At 35.5% G+C, this 25,827-nt stretch overlaps 1 protein-coding gene across 5 annotated transcripts in view; it reads left to right on the top strand.

Annotated features, from left to right (window-relative positions):
• LOC131677221 (tensin-1) overlaps nt 1-25,827 on the top strand; it is a 659,813-nt gene that overhangs the window by 136,286 nt on the left and 497,700 nt on the right. The gene's annotated exons all lie outside the window — the stretch shown is intronic.

Below are 25,827 nucleotides of genomic sequence, written 5' to 3'. Positions count from 1 at the left end.
CTATCCATTTTTATATACTAGTTGATTGCAATTGCTGTATAAACATCTGAATGTCGAATTCTCATGATAAGTTCAATTCGACAATAAAACTGACAATAGTTAGAGATATGAGCAGATGAACTTGAACCCAACCAGCGAATCACGATTGTACAAAATTTCCAACAAAAATCGTATCATAACATAAATTGATCTGAATCAGCAAATACCTTCATATTTTTTAAATTTTTGGTATTATTTTTCCATGATTTGTAGTTTGCATTCGTTGCATTCAACTAATGTATAGAAATTGAAAGGTCGTCGTTTTGAATATAAAGATATTCACTAAATAGTGATAATACATATAGTTGAGGATAATTATTTTGTCTATTGTTTGAAGTAGGCAACTCTATTTTATATTCTTCTTAATAAAAATGAACGATGAAACGTCTTCTTGTTCAATAATGAAAAAATAATTAGAATCGGTCAACAAACCATTGAGATATGGCCTTTTGAAGTAAACCTTCTAACTTTTATCCATTTTTGAATTTTCACTTAATATTTAACGTTTGGTAGACAACTCTATTTTCATATTTTTTCAGTGTACCATATAAATAACACCTTTGGTACATTATATTTATGTAATTAAATGGTACGGGTTTCCTTTTAAAACCGCAACACGTATAAACGATCTAAATAGTCAATGGACAAACATGGATTCACGCTTGAAGTCTGGTACAAAACCCATCTATGACCGCATATCACATCCAAACCGTTATAACTTTCGATTCCGTCAATGAAATATTTTCAAACTTGCAGTGGATATACTTGATTACTATATCTTTCGAATGCCATGTACTAAATAAGCAGACAAATATTTTTTTGTTTATAGAGATAGGACTAAACCCGTGGGCATTTGCTGGTAGCCTTATGAAACGTGTCATAAAATTTCAAATCGCAATTTCTCTCAAATCCCTCGATGGATCATTTTGAAATTCACTGAGAAGATGCTTGGATACTGTATCTTTCGAATGCCGTATGACAAATTTATGGTCATTTTTTTTAGTTAATAACGGTTTTAGGAACACCGTGACTTAGTTTTAATGAACTTTAAAAAATGAAATGTACGTCCTCCATAACCAATTAATTGACTGCGATTTGAGGTCGATTGACCCAGCACGTTCAGATCGCAACTCGCCATCTGCAGTATCAGCTAACACGTCTCATCACAGCATACTCGGCTCGACAACGACTACAGAGATGGACGAGGCACTCTATGCTATGCTATGGTAGGACTCAACGCACACTTGGATGCACTGCAGCAAACTTTAAGGAAGCCCTGGATCTCCCCCACCGCAGTTGAGCCATTGCAGCTAGCGTTCGCCATTTGCCACGGTCCGCGATTTTTTCAACGTAAGCACTGATCCGCATCTTGCTTCCAGCCAACCGCGGCATTGTAACCTAAAAATCTATTATCAGAACGTCGGCGGTATGAAAACAGGAATCAATAATTATTTGATAGCAAATTCGGATGAATATTACAAGATATTTGCCCTCACAGAGACGTGGCTAAGCTAAATCACTCTTTCAATGCAAATATTTAGTACAAACTATGACGTCCTCCGTACTGATCGTGCAGTCACAAGACAACCAGTGGCGGGGTGTGTTTCGCGATCCATCGCCGTTTTAAAAGCGCAACTGTTCGTGGATATTCTAGGGGTCTGTGTCGAACAGGCCCCTAGAGGCTTCGCACTCTTTCAAAACCTTGAACAAGGAGGCCTGCAGGGAAACCACGGTACATTTATACAGAATTACCTCACCAACCTCCGATTACGGATATGCATAGGAGAGACCCTATCCCTAGAGTTCCGCGAGAACAACGGAGTAGGGCAAGGTACAGTTATAGCAGTGACACTATTTCTAAATAGGATGAATTCGTTGTTTGCAGCGCTTCCCGGAGGCATATACGAGTCCGTTTACACAGATGACATCATCCAGGTTTCCAAATATCCCCGCAGGCGGCAGTCAACGCCGTCGGCCGATGAGCACTGGCCACAGGATTCAACATCTCCGCCGAAAAATGCGTTATCACCCACTGCTGCGGCACTCTCCACCTGGTCAACTCTAGACCAATCCGTCTCATCGACACCATCGTACCTCCTCGGAGTCACCCTCGACAGGAAACTCACGTTGACGCCCCACTTCCGATGAATTAGGAAGGAATGCGAGAGCAGAAAGCGGCTGGTTCGCACTATCTGCTCGCGCCACTTCAAAAACAACCGTGGAACGGCACTCACCATCGGACAATCCCTAACAAACAGTAAAATATTTTACGGAATCGAATTCACATGCCGACATTTAGACGGACTTTCCTCCATCCTCGGGCCACTATATCACGGAGCGGTGCGACTGGCATCAGGACTACTCCCAAGCACCCCAGCCCCTTCAAACTAGCTCAAAACTTTCTCGTGAAGACTGCGGGCGATGAATGTCACCATTCACCACAGTTCACTAAAAAACCCCTCCCAAGCATCGTCTGGTTACATCGCGTGAGACCACGAGCCTGAAACGATCCCTGCCCAAATATTGATGACAGCCTCACCCACACAACAAAAGCCGACGACCATCCATGCAGCATCACACCAAAATACAAGGAACTCATGGACTGCAAGTATCAACAACACCTGAAACGGTTTGGAACGGTTTATCGATGATTGTAAGATTTCCTGCACCTCAGTGGACTCCATGCCGCATCCACAAACTTAATATCGTGATTATCTGCGACATCCATCACTTCTCTGATTTGCGCGATCTTGCTCAAGTCTCGCTCATCCAGCACCGTGAAGTTCGTCAACACAGTATAGTCCACCGGCAGCTCATTATACGCCCACGGTTTCTAATCAAAATCACAACCCCCAATCGCAATTCTCATTAGGTTGTACCTGATCCCGACCGTATTCGAGTAATACGATCGGTACAAATTCGTTCGCAGCGTTGGCTTCAATTTCCCGAAATTATAGGAAACCGCTCCGGTAAAAGCCCCTCCAAATCCGACTACCGTCTGGAACATACGCCGAGGATTCAACTGAATTGTAACGGGTCTCGTACTGCACGCAAACCTTGCTTCTGCACAGGCTCGGCTCTCCTTCCGCCTCCCATCCTCTTGCTTAGTCTTCACAGCGGAAGCTGCAGCGACAATGGCTAACAGAGACGCAGATGAACCAACGGTAATTTAAACCGATTCCTTGTTAGTCCTGCGGGAAATCGCATCAGGAACTTCAATCCACCCATTCATATAGACCATTGAGTCCCACCGAGACCCACTGATCACACTGTGCTGGATCCCTGGCCATAGCGGCGTCTGAGGGAACATAGATGCCGACTGGCTAGCCCTACACGGTAGGCGTGCCCGAACTGGACTACCAGAAGAAATACCGTCAATCGATAGTTTGAAACGAACCCGCGGAACGGATTCACTAACCACTGGCGGAGATCCCGAGGCCAGACACAGAAGGTTAAAGGATCTGCCTACTGCTGGTCCGACCGAGCCAGTTTGAAAGAACAGAATCCCGACTTCGGGTGGATCACGCGAGAGTTACTGACGCCCATACCATCTCTAGGGAACCAACACCGGAATGTACCACATGCAACGCCCGACTTTCTGTTGAGCACCTCCTATGCAATTGCCTGAAAATTGAGGACCTCCGGCGACAGTGTGATCTCGCGAATTCAATCCGAGACGTGCTGTCCAACGACCCGGTCCGGGAGGAAGTACTTCGTCAAATTTTAAAGGACGCCCGCCTATACGGCCGTATCTGCAACAACCCGACCGAACGTGGGCCCTCTGCCACATCTTCTTCGGCTGATGGAGAGGATATTCGTGGCCCTTACCAGTCAACTACAAACAATCCCACCACTAGCGAACCGCAACCGACTTGGGTCTTCTGGCACACCCCCATCGGGTGCTGAATAGGTCTTGCACGGACCAGATCCGCTAAGACCGAACCCTCGAAGGAACCACACTCTTGCGATGCTGGAGAGATTACCCATGACCCTTAGGTCCAGTGGACCGCTTGCAGCTGGCTTCGCCACCTACAGAAGCGATGATCCAAGATGGAACAACCACAGTCATCCGAAGTGAAAACCAACCAACCGTGGGTTCTCTGCCACATCCTGGCCGGGTGCAGGAGATGTCTCCCGCAACCCCATTCAACCGAATAGACAACCAACCCCTTCAAGAGAAAATATCCCAAAAAAAAACAAAAGAATAGCTAGTTTAGGTTGTAAAATGAAATGTAAATTGTAAGCATTGTAAATTCTATCATGCGGACGAATGGCCAATCGGTTAAAACCCCCAATAAACAATAATAATAATGTTTTACAAAAAAACTAAAACAAGTTTCTATACCGACCGAAGGTAACTCTGGTAGTCCACATTAATTCTATAGGTGGCAGTAGTGTTTATTGGTGTGTTTACAAGTTGCCGGTATAGGTACTTGACAATCTGTAAATGTATTAGTGTGTTCGTAATTTTTTATAGATGGAGGAAAACAAATCGAAAAAAAACTTTTCAGTCGGATTATTTGCATGGTGTATCCAACCCAACCGGTATTGAAGTCTCCGGAATAAGTTTCACAGTGACACAGAGCATTTAAACACCATTATAAATTCTTTAGGCAAACTATTTCGAACGTTTAAATTGACTGACAGTTTTACATATGACAGCTGGAGGAAAACAAACCATCAAGTAGTGTGAGTCAAATCATTTGCATATAACTCTATGGTCTTACCAACAAATTTAGTGATCTCGTGAAAGTAGCATAGGGTTTTCGAAGAAAAATGGGAGGATCGCACAAATATGACGTCCTTCGAGGAAGAAAAAAGATCGGTTCATGGGAAATCCAATTACTGCCGAAATTGATACGGAGTTCGTCGGCACGTCAGCGAAGAAACTGACAACAGCCGAGAACATGGAAGCTACCATCGACGTAAGCAGCAATTATGTGATTGGTCACTTTTGGGTATTGTTCAACTTCCTAAGTGAATATCTGGTGTGCAAATCATGTGGCTCTAACGTGAAATATATTTTTCGGTCTCCATATTGGATCCAACCTTTAAAATGTTTCCAATCTCACCTCAAAGTGGTGTTCAGCGACTCGAAACATTTTTATATTCAAAGTTTCATTGATTTTTTTACATATTTCATTTTTTAGTTCGCAATGCTGGATCCGCCATTTTGAATTTGTCAAATTTGACCTCGAATTCGTACTTGGCGACCCCTTGAACCCATATATACAAAGTTTCGTTCAAATTGATAAATAGGGGGACCCGGGGCTATTCGGACCTACTTAAGCAAATCGCCCTTTTAGGTGGATAGATATGAAAAAACTTACCGGTCAAAGGTCTTAATTGTTAGGTTGAAATCTCAGCTACATTTTGGTGCCATAAAAGGTTCATTTGCACCACTCAATGGCAGCGCTAGGCGACGATTTGCAAACTTCTATATTTTTCCATCCTTTTACACGGTAGGGGTAATGCGGACCTCCCTACGGGGCAATTCAGACAATAATTTTTCTTTAATTTTTTTACAATGGAATTATGTTTACCTATGAAATATTTATAAGAGACACTCATTAGGAAGCAAAAAAAAACTTTACAAAAACTTAATCTGGTTAATCGCAGCTGTCGATTGGCGGCCCATGCATTTTCTTTGTTGTGACGTGTGCAATGGTGTGCGCAGCCGCAAGCCGCTAAACTATAGTTGACGGAATAGGGGGTCCGAATAACCCCGTACGCTTATTTCGCACAGAAGTAGTGAGCGTCTCGAAAATATCTAAGTTTTCACCCAAACATAAATCATTCCATTAAATAGAAGCCTCAAGCTTTCCAAAACACTTATTTTTTTATAATTTTTTTCACTTTTATTTATTGCTTTAATCGCGGTTTTACCATTTTAATGATTTTTGTTTTGAGGATGGCAACAAAATGAAACACGTTGTATCTCCTTTCTACAAAAAACAAAGAATCAAATTCAGCTCTCAAAATTGATGTTTCAGAATAGCGGTTCCACGAATATGTACGATAGTCAAAAAGTCTTGCTATTGTCTGAGAAATCGAAGGGGTCCGAATTACCCCCCACTGTCTTAATAGCCCCGCGTTCCCCTATTATTCTTTTTTAGTGCGCCACATTGGATCTGCCATTTTGATTGTTACAAATCTAACCTCAAATTCATGTTTGGTCACCTTAGAAACCTATAAATTGTCTTATTCTTAGACAAATAGAACGAGTAATTTAAATTGTACACAATAAGCTGTTTTCAAACTTTAACACGCGATTTCTCAAAAAAAGATTTTTCAAATCTACGGGCATTCTCGTTTTTTGAACCATTCAACCAATCAACTTCGCGTTTGCCCGCCTTAAAAAAACAACAACACTCTCCAGCACTGTAACCTACAAAATCGCAATATTAGGATCATTACCGATTTTTTACAACCGACCAAAGTGGACTAATCGTGCGAAAAAAGTATACTCTATTTTCAAGTGGCCGCCATTGTGTTTCTATAACGAGTTTTTTTTATGTTTTTCATGGAATGTAATCTTGAAGATGGTTTTCTGCTTGTAGATGGCGAATTGCGACCTGTATCGTGCCCGCAGATGAGGTAGGTTTTCAAAACACATTTCACCGGAGCCGCCATTTTTGACACCTTACACTCGAAAATTCAGAAATGCGAAATGCACATAATTTACAAAACAAATTCAACGATTACCGTACGGTTTGTGTCAACATATAATCAGAGTCATTTAAATTGCTGCATGTGGAATCGGTTGACGAAATGCTAGTATTGAAATCATCATAAAGGAAGTGTTGCCGTTTTGACTGATTTTCACTATTCGTCTCTCTCCCTATTCTCTCTGAATTTTACAGATTACAGTCGATTAATTTTAAAACACAATTTTTTCAAACGTCGGCAAAAATTCCTCGGCATTGAAAAACATTTCATGAGCCAACTGTCAGATTTCATATTGATTGCAAAAGTACCACACCTCGGCTACAATCTCAGTAGGCCACGGGCACAGGTATAAGCACAGGAACCCAAACAACCATTTAGGAAATTAATTTATTATTTCGCTGACTAACGGTGGCCCCCTCCTGCGCAACCGGAATCAAGACATTATTGTTCGCCGTTTGACAAAACGATCACAACACATGACGGAGCATAAGTAAACATCTGGGCGAATGAAGGATGGAACGATCGTCGGTGTGTTTCGCTGTGCGGAATTCGTTTGGTTCAAACACGGTACCCGCTGTTGCTGCTGCTGTTTTCACCTTCGAAAAATCGTGTCCCAGACCTCTAGCAGAGAGATTAAATTTCCCATCTGCCCACATCCGTTGCAGACAGCACTGCCGCTGCTGCAACTGGGAGATTTTGATGTTGTTGCCCAATCCACAAGAGAGTAACAACTTAATTTTTATCTGCGACGTTGCTGTTCATCCACAAGTTCAAGGACACCGTCACCTAGTAGAGCAACAACAGAGAACCGAAAGGCAAGGGGTCAATGGCAAGTTTGGTCCAAAATTAAGACATATTGCGACAGGCGAAACGTGACCCACATCAACGGTTTTAAAACCGAAATTATCCACGGCTACGACAAACACAATGTAGCAGTCAGCACGGGCAACAACAGCAGCAGCAGTACACTGCCATTTAGGTGATTATTCAATTTGGACGTTCTTTTCTTCTTCCGCCCTTTTGTGGCAACGATTCGATGGTGAATCGTACTCTTTCTGCCATTCTACGTGCGTGTCGGTCGTCGTTATTGCTGCACGCCATCCCGCAGTGTCCACGCCGATCGGTTCTGGTAATTTATTTGATTTTAAATTTTCAATTGTCATTTGTCACATTTCATGCTCCCTGTGGTGTTTGGCGAAATTGTTACTTCTGTTTGTTGTTATTGTTTGGTTGGAGTTTGAATTATTCACTGCTAAATTCGATACAGCTGTTTCCGATCCTGGCATCCGTAGTCGATTACAGGCTGTTGTTTGCCCATAGAGATCGACAAGTTAACCTCACTTTCGGTTTGAATGAAGAAAAAACGAGAGTCACTCGAATTTGACAGCTTATTTCAGAAAGGAAAAAAAATGTTGCAACCTTTCCGCCTCAAATTCATTTAATTAACTTGTAATTCCGTGATGCACCGCACAATCAAAACTAATCAAAACAGATAGTCGTTTTTTTTTTATTACACACAGCGTGGGAAGTCCCGGGAAAGTTTACCTTTCTCGATATCCGTACCGTACTTTCAATTCAATCAAATCGATTCGACTCGACTGCTGCCCAACCCCCGTATCGAGTAGGCGGAGTAGGCGTCACCCGTTGGCCCTTTATATTTAATAGCCGCCCGAGAAGCAATCTCGACTGTTGCTTTGATTGCACGGAAAATTGGTAGGGTAAAATTTTTACCAATTATTTATGTGTACCCTGCTCTCGCACGCCGCTACAAGAATTGTTTTAACCTCTGGCATCAATCGGTTGATTGAAGGAAAGGGTAGGGAGCTGGTTTCTACCCAGCTCTTGTAGAGGAGAACTCGGTTTTTTTTGCCCGGTTGGGAGATAAATTTCCCTCGTATCAATTATCGCCTGCGCAGATGAAGAAGGATGGAGCAAGAAGTAAAAAACTTAACGAACGCCGCAACAAATTTATTATGAAACATTAACATCAAACAGGGACTAAATGGATTGGACGATTTTTTTCTGCTGTTAATTTCCTCGGTATGTTTTGCTTCGTTGCCTCGTTTGCGCCTCCGTAACGGTTAGGGTGACCTTCATTCTGATTTATTTTTCATAGTCTTAATGGTTTTCGAAAAGACTATTTTTTACTTGGCGATCTTACAAAAAAAATCAAATTAGTAGACAAAGTGTGATTAAAAAAATCAGAGGCACCCTGCTTAATTTTTCCAACACATCCCTCAGGCACATTTCCGCTCATGGCTTTCGGTTGGTCGTACCGAATGAGAATTGTATTTTTCATCTAGCTGCTGCTGCTGCTGTTGCTGTCCGGGCAGGAAATGCAACAATATCCGCGAAAATTGTTTTTAAGCTGATGACCGACACAAAACCGCCACTGGACATGGATGATGAATGTGACTATCGCTTAGCCCGGCGGTCGAGGAAAAACGGCCAAAGAAGGACTGACTGGCAAAACCGTCGAATGATTCATGGAGGTTTAATTGCCGAGTTCTCTGCTGCTCGTGGATGCTACTGACTGAACCCATTTGCTGCGCTGTGGTTAGATTTATTTTTCGCACCCTCAGATGTTTCTTCCCATCAGGATTGATTGGTGAAGAGTTTAACTGGACAGGCGGTGAAGCGCAGTAAGAATTCAATTACGCCCCGCAGAAAAAAAGATTGCACTGTTATAAATTATTTCTAATCTAGTAGGCCATTTGACTAAAAATCGATCATACTTTAATGCGAAGGTTCTAGGACATAGTCGCAATGAGCGATGAGTTCCCTGATAGCGCACTTCTACCACTTTTGTTCAACCCGAGCATGTCAACTACTTGAACTATTTACAAAAGAAAGAGAAAAATGAACGCACACGCATCAATGCCGCTATCCTTCAATTTCAACCTTCAACAATGGATGGAAATGGCGGGAAATGCGAATAAAGTTGACATACTCCGGTGGTACACATTTTATTTGCATACACTGAACGACCGACCACTTATCCAGCTTCCGTTTTTGCTAAGTTCGGAAGGTGTGCATTTCCTTCTGACGGTAACGTTTTAGTGCAAATCGTTGAATTTACCTGTGCTCAAGATTTGAACAATAGCGGGAGTTTGCTGCTCAGTAAGCGGGAAAAAGTGTGTCAAGTTGAAGTTACCGGAAACGAACTAGCAATTGAAAGGCTATTATTGGAAAATGTGTTTCCAATAAGGACTGCTTCGAAAAGTTATACATTTTTCATTCAAATCATAGAACAAATGATAAATTCCAATAACTGGACATAATCACTAGACACTGCATGAAAATAATTTAAAACTAAGCAAATTTAAACTAGGAAACTAAAAATATGCTCTCTACAAGAAAGGCAATAGTAAATCGACTCTATTTATTTACAAGTTTCAATGCGACAGCGACTGTTTGAATGACCAACTTTCTTCTGATAGTTGGATTTGTCATTATGTTTTCAACTACACTTTCTAAGTTAATTCGATAAATTATAAATTAAATATGTTTATAGTAATCTGCTCAGTGATTGGTTGGTTTTCTGAATCAAAATAATTAGCTCCTGATTTTTTACATAATCATCATCAAGATTAGACGAGATGTTGTATTATTAAAACCGAAAAGTGAGGATCAGTGCGTTACTCTGAAACACTCCCATAGAAAAAAAATCCTGATTCCTAATCATCTTTTTCACTGCATTCCACAACGAACAAATATAGAACGACGGACAGACTGTCACATTCCGCAGACATGAAATTGAAACGATAATCCCATTGACTTATAGGTTCAACCAGTCACAACATTTTAGTCGCTCTCCGTGATTGTCTTTCGATGTCTGCTTGTTGTCATGCCGTTTTCAAACTTACACGAATTGGATTAATCGGAAACTACAAAAGCGACTGGCATATGTGATTTGGCTGTAATTGTCATGCGATTGAAAGTAAGGACAAATTCGCGATTGTTGGTACAGTTCAAGGGGTGAGTCGCTTAGAACAATGTGTCATACATACTATATTAGCAACGAAAACACGATATAAGAATATGATCCACAGTAATACACAATCATTTCACTCGTTATTACATGTGCGGCACATTGAGGCACACTGCTGTAAACCAGAAAACAGCCAACAAAGTGTAACTAAGTGATCACAGCAACCCGTGCTTTTGTTTTGCTGCACACCATGGTACATTGTGGCACATGGCGGCACATCGTGGTACAGGCTATCACATTGTTTGTTTGCAAGCACAACTCGATCTGTGCTAAGCGACTAACTTTATTATGGCCAATATCAAGCACATCTGAGTTTTGTTAAACATGGCAATCATTTTTGAAACGATACGTGTTGACTGGCACCATATTCGCGAAAATCTGATTCCTTTTTTGTTTCTTGCCCTTATTGGTTACAAGTGTGAGCTCTCTACATGATGGTGCTGGTTCTTGGTTTTGAGGTACTTGACGCTCTTATCAATATTACTCGAACCACTGCCACAAACTTGGAAATGGTTTGTGGTTCAGGTAATGGTATTGGAAACTGTGGATGTACAAAGAATTCTGTGTAATGGTACTACAGTGAATATTTGCTTTAATCAGTTCCTTAGATAATTTCAGGCTGATAAAATGGGTACCTATTTTTCTTTCTTTTTAATAAACCGAAGTTGTTAAAATAGTCTTCTTTAATCCCTAGACATAGTCTCATAACCCTCCTGGATTATTTAGTACAAGTTTGTCTTCTTCTCAGCAGTGCAAAAAAAAATATTTTAATTTTCGCAGTTTTTTTATATGATTAATATTGTCTTTTATCCCGTTTTTTATTATCGTGACTTTTTGGACTACTGCCTTTCCCTAACTTTTTTGTGTTTGTTTAATTTCATCGATTTTTCTCGATTTTATTGATGTTCTTATTTTATAATTGATTTCTTGGTATATTGCCTCCATGATTTATTGATTTCTTGATTTCTTAATTTCTTAATTTCTTGATTTCTTGATTTCTTGATTTCTTGATTTCTTGATTTCTTGATTTCTTGATTTCTTGATTTCTTGATTTCTTGATTTCTTGATTTCTTGATTTCTTGATTTCTTGATTTCTTGATTTCTTGATTTCTTGATTTCTTGATTTCTTGATTTCTTGATTTCTTGATTTCTTGATTTCTTGATTTCTTGATTTCTTGATTTCTTGATTTCTTGATTTCTTGATTTCTTGATTTCTTGATTTCTTGATTTCTTGATTTCTTGATTTCTTGATTTCTTGATTTCTTGATTTCTTGATTTCTTGATTTCTTGATTTCTTGATTTCTTGATTTCTTGATTTCTTGATTTCTTGAATTCTTGATTTCTTGATTTCTTGATTTCTTGATTTCTTGATTTCTTGATTTCTTGATTTCTTGATTTCTTGATTTCTTGATTTCTTGATTTCTTGATTTCTTGATTTCTTGATTCTTCTTGATTTCTTGATTTCTTGATTTCTTGATTTCTTGATTTCTTGATTTCTTGATTTCTTGATTTCTTGATTTCTTGATTTCTTGATTTCTTGATTTCTTGATTTCTTGATTTCTTGATTTCTTGATTTCTTGATTTCTTGATTTCTTGATTTCTTGATTTCTTGATTTCTTGATTTCTTGATTTCTTGATTTCTTGATTTCTTGATTTCTTGATTTCTTGATTTCTTGATTTCTTGATTTCTTGATTTCGTGATTTCGTGATTTCTTGATTTCTTGATTTCTTGATTTCTTGATTTCTTGATTTCTTGATTTCTTGATTTCTTGATTTCTTGATTTCTTGATTTCTTGATTTCTTGATTTCTTGATTTCTTGATTTCTTGATTTCTTGATTTCTTGATTTCTTGATTTCTTGATTTCTTGATTTCTTGATTTCTTGATTTCTTGATTTCTTGATTTCTTGATTTCTTGATTTCTTGATTTCTTGATTTCTTGATTTCTTGATTTCTTGATTTCTTGATTTCTTGATTTCTTGATTTCTTGATTTCTTGATTTCTTGATTTCTTGATTTCTTGATTTCTTGATTTCTTGATTTCTTGATTTCTTGATTTCTTGATTTCTTGATTTCTTGATTTCTTGATTTCTTGATTTCTTGATTTCTTGATTTCTTGATTTCTTGATTTCTTGATTTCTTGATTTCTTGATTTCTTGATTTCTTGATTTCTTGATTTCTTGATTTCTTGATTTCTTGATTTCTTGATTTCTTGATTTCTTGATTTCTTGATTTCTTGATTTCTTGATTTCTTGATTTCTTGATTTCTTGATTTCTTGATTTCTTGATTTCTTGATTTCTTGATTTCTTGATTTCTTGATTTCTTGATTTCTTGATTTCTTGATTTCTTGATTTCTTGATTTCTTGATTTCTTGATTTCTTGATTTCTTGATTTCTTGATTTCTTGATTTCTTGATTTCTTGATTTCTTGATTTCTTGATTTCTTGATTTCTTGATTTCTTGATTTCTTGATTTCTTGATTTCTTGATTTCTTGATTTCTTGATTTCTTGATTTCTTGATTTCTTGATTTCTTGATTTCTTGATTTCTTGATTTCTTGATTTCTTAATTTCTTGATTTCTTGATTTCTTGATTTCTTGATTTCTTGATTTCTTGATTTCTTGATTTCTTGATTTCTTGATTTCTTGATTTCTTGATTTCTTGATTTCTTGATTTCTTGATTTCTTGATTTCTTGATTTCTTGATTTCTTGATTTCTTGATTTCTTGATTTCTTGATTTCTTGATTTCTTGATTTCTTGATTTCTTGATTTCTTGATTTCTTGATTTCTTGATTTCTTGATTTCTTGATTTCTTGATTTCTTGATTTCTTGATTTCTTGATTTCTTGATTTCTTGATTTCTTGATTTCTTGATTTCTTGATTTCTTGATTTCTTGATTTCTTGATTTCTTGATTTCTTGATTTCTTGATTTCTTGATTTCTTGATTTCTTGATTTCTTGATTTCTTGATTTCTTGATTTCTTGATTTCTTGATTTCTTGATTTCTTGATTTCTTGATTTCTTGATTTCTTGATTTCTTGATTTCTTGATTTCTTGATTTCTTGATTTCTTGATTTCTTGATTTCTTGATTTCTTGATTTCTTGATTTCTTGATTTCTTGATTTCTTGATTTCTTGATTTCTTGATTTCTTGATTTCTTGATTTCTTGATTTCTTGATTTCTTGATTTCTTGATTTCTTGATTTCTTGATTTCTTGATTTCTTGATTTCTTGATTTCTTGATTTCTTGATTTCTTGATTTCTTGATTTCTTGATTTCTTGATTTCTTGATTTCTTGATTTCTTGATTTCTTGATTTCTTGATTTCTTGATTTCTTGATTTCTTGATTTCTTGATTTCTTGATTTCTTGATTTCTTGATTTCTTGATTTCTTGATTTCGTGATTTCGTGATTTCTTGATTTCTTGATTTCTTGATTTCTTGATTTCTTGATTTCTTGATTTCTTGATTTCTTGATTTCTTGATTTCTTGATTTCTTGATTTCTTGATTTCTTGATTTCTTGATTTCTTGATTTCTTGATTTCTTGATTTCTTGATTTCTTGATTTCTTGATTTCTTGATTTCTTGATTTCTTGATTTCTTGATTTCTTGATTTCTTGATTTCTTGATTTCTTGATTTCTTGATTTCTTGATTTCTTGATTTCTTGATTTCTTGATTTCTTGATTTCTTGATTTCTTGATTTCTTGATTTCTTGATTTCTTGATTTCTTGATTTCTTGATTTCTTGATTTCTTGATTTCTTGATTTCTTGATTTCTTGATTTCTTGATTTCTTGATTTCTTGATTTCTTGATTTCTTGATTTCTTGATTTCTTGATTTCTTGATTTCTTGATTTCTTGATTTCGTGATTTCTTGATTTCTTGATTTCTTGATTTCTTGATTTCTTGATTTCTTGATTTCTTGATTTCTTGATTTCTTGATTTCTTGATTTCTTGATTTCTTGATTTCTTGATTTCTTGATTTCTTGATTTCTTGATTTCTTGATTTCTTGATTTCTTGATTTCTTGATTTCTTGATTTCTTGATTTCTTGATTTCTTGATTTCTTGATTTCTTGATTTCTTGATTTCTTGATTTCTTGATTTCTTGATTTCTTGATTTCTTGATTTCTTGATTTCTTGATTTCTTGATTTCTTGATTTCTTGATTTCTTGATTTCTTGATTTCTTGATTTCTTGATTTCTTGATTTCTTGATTTCTTGATTTCTTGATTTCTTGATTTCTTGATTTCTTGATTTCTTGATTTCTTGATTTCTTGATTTCTTGATTTCTTGATTTCTTGATTTCTTGATTTCTTGATTTCTTGATTTCTTGATTTCTTGATTTCTTGATTTCTTGATTTCTTGATTTCTTGATTTCTTGATTTCTTGATTTCTTGATTTCTTGATTTCTTGATTTCTTGATTTCTTGATTTCTTGATTTCTTGATTTCTTGATTTCTTGATTTCTTGATTTCTTGATTTCTTGATTTCTTGATTTCTTGATTTCTTGATTTCTTGATTTCTTGATTTCTTGATTTCTTGATTTCTTGATTTCTTGATTTCTTGATTTCTTGATTTCTTGATTTCTTGATTTCTTGATTTCTTGATTTCTTGATTTCTTGATTTCTTGATTTCTTGATTTCTTGATTTCTTGATTTCTTGATTTCTTGATTTCTTGATTTCTTGATTTCTTGATTTCTTGATTTCTTGATTTCTTGATTTCTTGATTTCTTGATTTCTTGATTTCTTGATTTCTTGATTTCTTGATTTCTTGATTTCTTGATTTCTTGATTTCTTGATTTCTTGATTTCTTGATTTCTTGATTTCTTGATTTCTTGATTTCTTGATTTCTTAATTTCTTGATTTCTTGATTTCTTGATTTCTTGATTTCTTGATTTCTTGATTTCTTGATTTCTTGATTTCTTGATTTCTTGATTTCTTGATTTCTTGATTTCTTGATTTCTTGATTTCTTGATTTCTTGATTTCTTGATTTCTTGATTTCTTGATTTCTTGATTTCTTGCGTTCTTGATTTCTTGATTTCTTGATTTCTTGATTTCTTGATTTCTTGATTTCTTGATTTCTTGATTTCTTGATTTCTTGATTTCTTGATTTCTTGATTTCTTGATTTCTTGATTTCTTGATTTCTTGATTTCTTGATTTCTTGATTTCTTGATTTCTTGATTTCTTGATTTCTTGATTTCTTGATTTCTTGATTTCTTGATTTCTTGATTTCTTGATTTCTTGATTTCTTGATTTCTTGATTTCTTGATTTCTTGATTTCTTGATTTCTTGATTTCTTGATTTCTTGATTTCTTGATTTCTTGATTTCTTGATTTCTTGATTTCTTGATTTCTTGATTTCTTGATTTCTTGATTTCTTGATTTCTTGATTTCTTGATTTCTTGATTTCTTGATTTCTTGATTTCTTGATTTCTTGATTTCTTGATTTCTTGATTTCTTGATTTCTTGATTTCTTGATTTCTTGATTTCTTGATTTCTTGATTTCTTGATTTCTTGATTTCTTGATTTCTTGATTTCTTGATTTCTTGATTTCTTGATTTCTTGATTTCTTGATTTCTTGATTTCTTGATTTCTTGATTTCTTGATTTCGTGATTTCGTGATTTCTTGATTTCTTGATTTCTTGATTTCTTGATTTCTTGATTTCTTGATTTCTTGATTTCTTGATTTCTTGATTTCTTGATTTCTTGATTTCTTGATTTCTTGATTTCTTGATTTCTTGATTTCTTGATTTCTTGATTTCTTGATTTCTTGATTTCTTGATTTCTTGATTTCTTGATTTCTTGATTTCTTGATTTCTTGATTTCTTGATTTCTTGATTTCTTGATTTCTTGATTTCTTGATTTCTTGATTTCTTGATTTCTTGATTTCTTGATTTCTTGATTTCTTGATTTCTTGATTTCTTGATTTCTTGATTTCTTGATTTCTTGATTTCTTGATTTCTTGATTTCTTGATTTCTTGATTTCTTGATTTCTTGATTTCTTGATTTCTTGATTTCTTGATTTCTTGATTTCTTGATTTCTTGATTTCTTGATTTCTTGATTTCTTGATTTCTTGATTTCTTGATTTCTTGATTTCTTGATTTCTTGATTTCTTGATTTCTTGATTTCTTGATTTCTTGATTTCTTGATTTCGTGATTTCGTGATTTCTTGATTTCTTGATTTCTTGATTTCTTGATTTCTTGATTTCTTGATTTCTTGATTTCTTGATTTCTTGATTTCTTGATTTCTTGATTTCTTGATTTCTTGATTTCTTGATTTCTTGATTTCTTGATTTCTTGATTTCTTGATTTCTTGATTTCTTGATTTCTTGATTTCTTGATTTCTTGATTTCTTGATTTCTTGATTTCTTGATTTCTTGATTTCTTGATTTCTTGATTTCTTGATTTCTTGATTTCTTGATTTCTTGATTTCTTGATTTCTTGATTTCTTGATTTCTTGATTTCTTGATTTCTTGATTTCTTGATTTCTTGATTTCTTGATTTCTTGATTTCTTGATTTCTTGATTTCTTGATTTCTTGATTTCTTGATTTCTTGATTTCTTGATTTCTTGATTTCTTGATTTCTTGATTTCTTGATTTCTTGATTTCTTGATTTCTTGATTTCTTGATTTCTTGATTTCTTGATTTCTTGATTTCTTGATTTCTTGATTTCTTGATTTCTTGATTTCTTGATTTCTTGATTTCTTGATTTCTTGATTTCTTGATTTCTTGATTTCTTGATTTCTTGATTTCTTGATTTCTTGATTTCTTGATTTCTTGATTTCTTGATTTCTTGATTTCTTGATTTCTTGATTTCTTGATTTCTTGATTTCTTGATTTCTTGATTTCTTGATTTCTTGATTTCTTGATTTCTTGATTTCTTGATTTCTTGATTTCTTGATTTCTTGATTTCTTGATTTCTTGATTTCTTGATTTCTTGATTTCTTGATTTCTTGATTTCTTGATTTCTTGATTTCTTGATTTCTTGATTTCTTGATTTCTTGATTTCTTGATTTCTTGATTTCTTGATTTCTTGATTTCTTGATTTCTTGATTTCTTGATTTCTTGATTTCTTGATTTCTTGATTTCTTGATTTCTTGATTTCTTGATTTCTTGATTTCTTGATTTCTTGATTTCTTGATTTCTTGATTTCTTGATTTTTTGATTTCTTGATTTCTTAATTTCTTGATTCCTTGGTCGCTTGATCTCTCGATTTCTTGTCTTCGTGTTTTTTTTTATTTCCGATCTCGTTGTTTATCAATTTATAATTTTTATAATGCTGTGTCCCAGCCAGGAACGAATGTTAGGTACAATTTCGTAGCACCAGTTTTTAAAGCTCCTGAAGCTCTAATTCCTCATAGCATTGGTTTGCTTTTGATTTTGCGAGTCTTTTAATTTATTAATTTTTTTAAATCTTCTATTTGCATAAAAGTCAATGTTTGTATGTATATGATTTATGGACTCCCAAACGGTTTAACCGATTGCCGTAAAAATTTATACATAGTAGGGATTTATAATTTATATTTTTGAGAGCTACTTCATTTATTCATCATTTCATTTATTTATTTACTCGTGTGATCATTTATTATCTTGTTAGCATGAGTCAATTATTCTTTTAATTCATTAGCTTAACTTCTTGATTTTTATAAGTTATATCAATTACAAAATTTGTTAATTTAGTACTTACTTTTATATTTAGTCTTTTATTATTTTGTTACTCAAATTATTTATTACAGTAGGTAATTAAGTTTTTATTTTTATTACTTTAATTTCTGACGAGGACAATCCGAAATACTAAAAAACCGAGCTTTTATATCAGGTATTTCGTCCTTATGCACAAAATTAGATCCCATCCAAAAATTTGAAATTTTTTTGCATAGTGCCGGGCGTTTGATTCTAATACCAAAATACGGTTTCGGTTTATTATTTTAATTTTTACTATTACTGCTTACAATTTTGACGTTTTCAAAGAGTGTTTCTCTCTATTCAAATCCATCTACTGAAGGTGACACTTTAATCTTTAGGAAGTTACGTATTAGCTCCCTACACACTGTTATTGATAGTCTCCAGAGTATTAGCCGCGGTTCCTTCTTCGCAGGAACAAAAAATCCAAACTGGATCATTTGGGAACAACAAAAATAATAACTTAACGCTTCGAATAACTCAAGCATAAATAATGCGCTTTTCCCCGTCCCCGTCCTGTTTCGGTGGCCATGCCCCATCAATAAGACGATGCAAGACACGGAACTGGTTCGCGCGAACAAAGCGACTTATTCAAAGGAGGCGCGCTGCAGCGAAGATTGATTCTTATGGATGCTGCGTTTCGGAGCCAAGTGTGACAATCGACGGACTGGCCGGAGTAGGATAGTGGGAGTGGGGCTGCATCCATTTAATTTAACCACACGATTGGAAGTGATCTATGGCTGGGTTGTATTTCATTTTAATACCACCATCCCATCTGGATCTGGATGTTTTAATCGTCACTGCGCTTCGATGCTGGGAAGAATTTATGAAGACACGATTGTCTTCGGCGCGGGAACTTTCTCCGCTCTGTGTCGGTGGTGGTGGTGGTGATCGATCTTCCACGTTCCGCGGCAGTATGGTTCCGGATAGTGTGTCATTCCGAGCGGAAGTTTACGGCATAAAGCACGAGAGCTGTTTTCGTAGAAGTGTTGCCACATTTAACCTACATAAACCGGTGTGGTGGTACTGCGTTGAAATGCACTCGGTAGGTGCATGTGTGCCAATCATTATGACTTCTACGGAATAGGAAAAGAAATACTATGTTGCATTTCCCAGCAATCACAGGCCGGTTGAAGCACGCGAGAATAAGAGGAATGTATTTCCTATAGGTCTACTTACGAAACGTTTTGCTGCCCGCGCGGCATTGCAGCCGACAAACGCGGCCGGTTCTTTCAACGAATCCGATTCACCCGTGCGATGGTTGAGGAGGGTGAGGAAACAGCCCGTAATCCACTTTTATGACCATCATTACGCATAATATGCAGCTATTTTGTTTGTTTATTCAATACATACAACTCTTAGCTGGGCGGCGACTCTCAGCTCTCCCGTCCGTTATGAGCTTTCAATCTTTTACCGCAAACGACGGTGTCGTCAAAGCCAACTTTGATTCGATGGGTTGAGTTCCCTCGCTACCACCCACGAACAGTTTGGGCAAAGGGTTGTTCGCATGTCAAGCTGTCTGTCAGCTGTAAAATTGTTCGTGAGGAAGAAAACGTCCACTCAATTGCCGATGAGAGCCCAATTTATGTTGCCATCACTATCAGGGATGCCAGGTGATATTTTGTAAAATCTGTGCGCGGCCCATTTAAAAATCTATGAAAACTGTGCTAGAAAAAACGTACAAATTTGTCTCAAAACAAGATGTGGCCACCTTTTTTTTGGTTTTCGCGCGAGGCAAAAATTAAGCGCAAGGTCAAAAATTGAGAAATATATGGTAATTTGTGCATTGTACAAGAAAATTGTAGAAATCTGTGCATTAAAACAGAAAACTAAGGAATTCTGTGCAGTTTTAGAAATCTGTGCAGCATATTGAAAATCTGTTAAACACAGAAAAATCTGTGCACCTGGCATCCCTGATCACTGTCATCATCGCAGCAAGCAGTGACCCTACCCCAGAAAATTATCAGTCTCTCTAAACGTTGCGACCGATACGGGAAGTTTTTAGCAAGAAAACATTATGCCTGTGAAATATGTTTTTTTTGCATCGAGGAAACGGCCTGGTATTATTGTGAAATTTAGGTGATGACGTTCATTCTACATTTCCTGTAATCTTATGTACACAGGGTGCATGGTTTATTGTTAACTCATTCATGATCATGTGCCTTCAAAACTTTTGTACTTATCATAACAGCGATCAAAAAATGATATTTTGATATATTTTCATTGAAATACCTTTTTCACGTCTTTTTAGGCATTCTAGAATATCCTATTAGATATATAAATAATATAATGTCAAATTGATTAATATTTGTTCAATTATATAATTTATATTCTGCAAATATGATGAAATAGCAAATATTCCATTCAGACAAAAACATGCGCATTTCTTTGCATATTATACGGCAAAGCAAATATAGTTTGTTCGAAACAAAAATATGTCAGTTCGAATGGCGTCACCCGACAGATGCGCGTTTTTTGACAATGGCATTGATGTAATTGGTCAGGTCGACTGATATAAATTTCAGATGTTATTTGGTTCGGCATGCAGTCATCTGTTATAATAAAACAGTAGCTGTCTATTTATCCGACGTTTCGGCTCATGTATTTTGCCTTCTTCCGGGAACCTTGACACCTATGATTCCCGGAAGAAGGCAAAATACATGAGCCGAAACGTCGGATAAATAGACAGCTACTGTTTTATTATAACAGATGACTGCATGCCGAACCAAATAGCATTGATGTAACATTAACGTAACATAAACATAAATTGTGATGGAATCGGGAATCAGGTATCTGTAATCCGAAATCGCAAATCAGGGATCTGTAAGCCGGAATAAAAAATCGGAAATCGAGAATCTGTAAGCTGGATTAGGAAATAGGAGATCGGAAGTAGGGAATCGCGAATTGGAAATCTGTAGGCCGGAATCAAAAATCGGGAATATGTAACACGGAATCGGAGATCGAAAATGTGGAATGGAAAAGCTGTGTCGGAAATCGGGAATGGAGAATTTGTAATCCGGCATCGAAAGTCGAAAATTTGTAAGTCGTAATCGGGAATCGGAAATCTAGTACCGAGAATAGGTAATGTGTAATCTGGAATCGGAAATCGGTAATCGAAAATTGGGAATCGTGCAGTCGGTAATCAATAATCGGGAATAGAGAATCAGTGATCTAGTTAGAGTTGGAAACTGACAATCCAAAATAAGAAATCAAAAAGTTAAAAATCGAAAATCGGAAATTGAAAATCGAAAATGGAAGCAATTGAAACTATTGACAAAATCGAAACAATAAAAAAATCTAATGGATCGGATAATTCGAAAAGCTCGAAAAACGCAAGAAACTCGAAAGACTCGAATAACTAAAAAACTCGAAAAACTCAAAAAAATCGAAAAACTCAAAAAAACCCAAAAACTCACAAAACTCGAAAAAAATAAAAAACCGAAAAACTCGAAAAACTCAAAAAAAAATTGCAAAACTCAAAAAAATTCGAAAAACTCGAGAAACTCAAAAAACGAAAAACTTAAAAAAATCCAAAAACTCGCAAAACTCGAAAAACTCAAAAAAAAACTCGCAAAATTCAGAAAACTCGAAAAGTTCGAAAAACTCAAAAAACTCGGAAAACTAAAAAATCGAAAAACTCCAAAAAAAAATCGAAGAACTCAGAAAACTCAAAAAACTCGGAAAACTCAAAAAAACTAGCAAAAAATTAAAAAAAAAACCGAAAAACTCGAAAAACTAAAAAAATCGAAAAACTCGCAAAACTCTAAAAAATCGAAAAACTCAAAAAACAATAAAAAAACTCGAAAAACTAAAAAAAAACTCGAAAAAAATAAAAAAACCGAAAAACTCAAAAAAATCGAAAAACTCGAGAAACTCAAAAAACTCGAAAAACGAAAAACTTAAAAAAAATCGAAAAAACTCGAAAAACTTAAAAAACAATAAAAAAACTCGCAAAATTCGGAAAACTCGAAAAGTTCGAAAAACTCAAAAAACTTGCAAAACTAAAAAAATCGAAAAACTCCAAAAAAAAATCAAAAAACTCGCAAAACTCAGAAAACTCGCAAAACTCAAAAAACTCGAAAAACTAAAAAACTCAAAAAAATCGAAAAACTCAAAAAACTCGAAAAAAAATAAAAAAAACCGAAAAACTAAAAAAATCGCGAAACTCGAAAAACTGGAGAAACTCGAAAAAATCGAAAAGCAAAAAACTTAAAAAAAATCGAAAAACTCTAAAAAATCGAAAAACTCAAAAAACAATAAAAAAAATTCGGAAAACTCGAAAAATTCGAGAAACTCGCAAAACTAAAAAAATCGAAAAACTCCAAAAAAAATCAAAAAACTCGCAAAACTCAGAAAACTCGCAAAACTCAAAAAACTCAAAAAATCGAAAAACTAAAAAACTCAAAAAAATCGAAAAACTCGGAAAACTCAAAAAAACTCGAAAAAAATAAAAAAAAACCGAAAAACTCGAAAAACTAAAAAAAAATCGCAAAACTCGAAAAACTGGAGAAACTCGAAAAAATCGAAAAACAAAAAACTTAAAAAAATCGAAAAACTCTAAAAAATCGAAAAACTCAAAAAACAATAAAAAAATCGGAAAACTCGAAAAACTCGCAAAACTAAAAAAATCGAAAAACTCCAAAAAAATCGAAAAACTCGCAAAACTCAGAAAACTCGAAAAACTCAAAAAATTCGAAAAACTCGAAAACTCAAAAAACTCGAAAAGCTGAAAAACTCGAATAACTCAAAAACCCGAAAAACTAGAAAACTAAAAAAAATCGAAAAACTCAAAAAAAAAAAAACTCGAAAAACTAAAAACTCGAAAAAAATAAAAAAAAGCGAAAAACTCACAAAAAATCGTAAAACTCGAGAAGCTCAAAAAAATTGAAAAACGAAAAACTTAAAAAAATCGAAAAACTCAAAAAACTCGCAAAATTCGGAAAACTCGAAAAATTCGAAAAACTCGCAAAACTAAAAAACAATCGAAAAAACTCAAACAAAAAATTAAAAAAAAAGTAAAACAAATAAAAAAATCAAGAAATTGATAAAAATAAAAAAATATTGCCAAAAAAATACAAAATTTAAAAAAATAAAATCAATATAATCAAGAAAAAAAAATCGAAAAAATAAAAAAAATCAATGAAATCAAAAAGAAAAAAAAAATAAAAATTGACAAAAAGGAAAAAAAACTGAAAAATCGAAAAAAATTAAAAATCGAGAAAACAGAAAAATATTTAAAAAAACGAAAAAATTTAAAAAAATTGGAAAAAGAAAAATCGAAAAAATCAAATAAATCGAGAAAATCAAAAAAAATAAACAAAAAATCGTATGCATCGGAAATATATAAAAATCTGTTAATGAAAAAATCTATAAAATAGCAAAAATTGAAAAAATGCATGCATTGAGAAAAATAAAAAAGATCTATATGATCAAAAAAATTTAAAAAAATCTCAAAATAAAAAATTGAAACTAAAAAAATATAGAACCGATATTTATTTTTTTTTAATTTAGGATTTTTGATGTCATCATCGTGGCCGAACAATCCGAGTACTCCGGATGATGACCCATTTTTTTTTGGTTTGCATGTTTAGTAAAATCTGGAACCACGGGTATACTTGAATGCCTGCCGCACGCGCGTCTGCCTCGCTGGCATAGCTGGCTAGCGAGTGCACGGTCTGCCCAGAAATCGACAACCTCTTCCAGGTCATCTTCTGCTGATCACAACATAACTCTTCCGGAATTTGTGCTACCTGTCAGGCCCATTGTAGTCTATCGTGTTTTACTTGCTTTCTAATTTCAGCATGTTTGTATATATACAATACTATAGTCGATGCATTGAGCAACAGGGAGTATCAGCCATTTGTTTAGAGCAAGTTTTGTAACCGTATATAGACTACGGAACTTTTTCTGACTACACAAACCATAGAATTTTTCTTGGCTCACCGCTAAATATCGTAGCACGTGTCACCAGTTTTCCAAAACATATGAATTCGCTGACCACCTCCTACCAGACCCTATCGATTTCCCCTCGGAAACAATATCGTTCGAACTGTCTCGTTTTCTGCACGCTATTATGTACTTTGTCTTGTCAAAGTTTATAAACAGTCAGCCTGATTGTCGCAGCCTGCTTTATGAAAGCCGCAAATCCTCCTTCCACTGCTTCGTGATCAATACCAATAATATTGATGTTGTCCGCGATGCCACGAAACAATTGATATCTCGTGGTAATGGTTCCATTCCGGATTTTTAATTCAATCCGTCAGACGCCATAAACGAGTTCGATGTCTCTCCAGCTATTTAAAAGCCTGATTTAAACCCATCCAGCGTCATATAGATCAGCTTAAGCTGCCACAGTTCGGTTCGCTTCACTGAATCGTACGCCGCATTAAAATCCACAAGCAGGTGGTGATACCTCAAGTTATATTCGCGAAATTTATCCAGAATTTGCCGCGGGGTACACATCTGATCTGTCGTTGTCCGTTCTTCTGGAAACCCGCTTTGGTACTCGCCGGGCGTAGTCTGCTAAACAGAACATGAGAGAGTGGCTTGTCGGCGGCATTGAGGATCGTTATGCGTGACTCTACTTGAAGCTAGAGCATATAAGGCCATCCAACGAATGCGTAGGTATTTCTTCTACCACCCGGATCATCGCAATCGCTTGGATTGTTTCGAAAAGCCGATCACTCCCGGCTTTTAGAAGTTTGGCCGTTTTTTTGTCCTTCCTAATGGCCTTATTGTTTTTCAGTTCTGGAATAGCATTTCGCACTTCGTGTAGCGTGACTGAATCTACAGTTTGTCCAACATGCACACTCCTCATTTCGCCTCTCCTATGCCATGGTTGTTAATCATGGCCGGTGGTGGAGTACTTTTCCTCCTTATGTTGATTACCTTCTAGTAAACTTTTCGCGCCTCGTTCCTGGTAAAGGTTTCCTCTACCTTAGCGAGTTACTTTTTGTCACTGCCACGGTATTTCTTACGATGATTAAGATTTTGCTCGGCCATCATCAGCTCTCCATATTGTTCCCGGTTCTTAGATATAGCCGTTGCAAACATTCGGCTTTTTGCTTCGTTTTTTTACGCCGATCTTTGACACTCAAGCATGATTTTCACGTGTGGATAAGGATCGTCGTGGTAAGATTTGTGCAATAACAAATATATCCGACAGGTGCGGAGTATCGAAAATTACTCTGTTTCAAGAAAACCAAAATCCGATCAACTCTACTGAGGCTCCAGTAGTTAACACAGTAGTTCTTTTGTTCCCGAACACAACGTGCCCTCTGCTTGGAAATAAATATAAGATAGTGCTTTCAAAATATGAGAAGTTCTAAGATCATTTGTATATAGCAAACTAGTGGTGGATTTAGTCTTTTACGTAGTTGGCTAAAATCAACGGGCTGAGCTGGCTTCCTTGTGCAGTTTGTGGGAGTAAATGAGCGAGTGTTCCACTTTCCGA

Source organism: Topomyia yanbarensis, chromosome 1 (assembly GCF_030247195.1).
Source record: "Topomyia yanbarensis strain Yona2022 chromosome 1, ASM3024719v1, whole genome shotgun sequence".
NCBI classification, from domain to species: Eukaryota; Metazoa; Arthropoda; class Insecta; order Diptera; family Culicidae; genus Topomyia; species Topomyia yanbarensis.
Note: the sequence above shows the minus strand (reverse complement) of the source record. Positions and strands in the feature narration are given on the sequence as shown.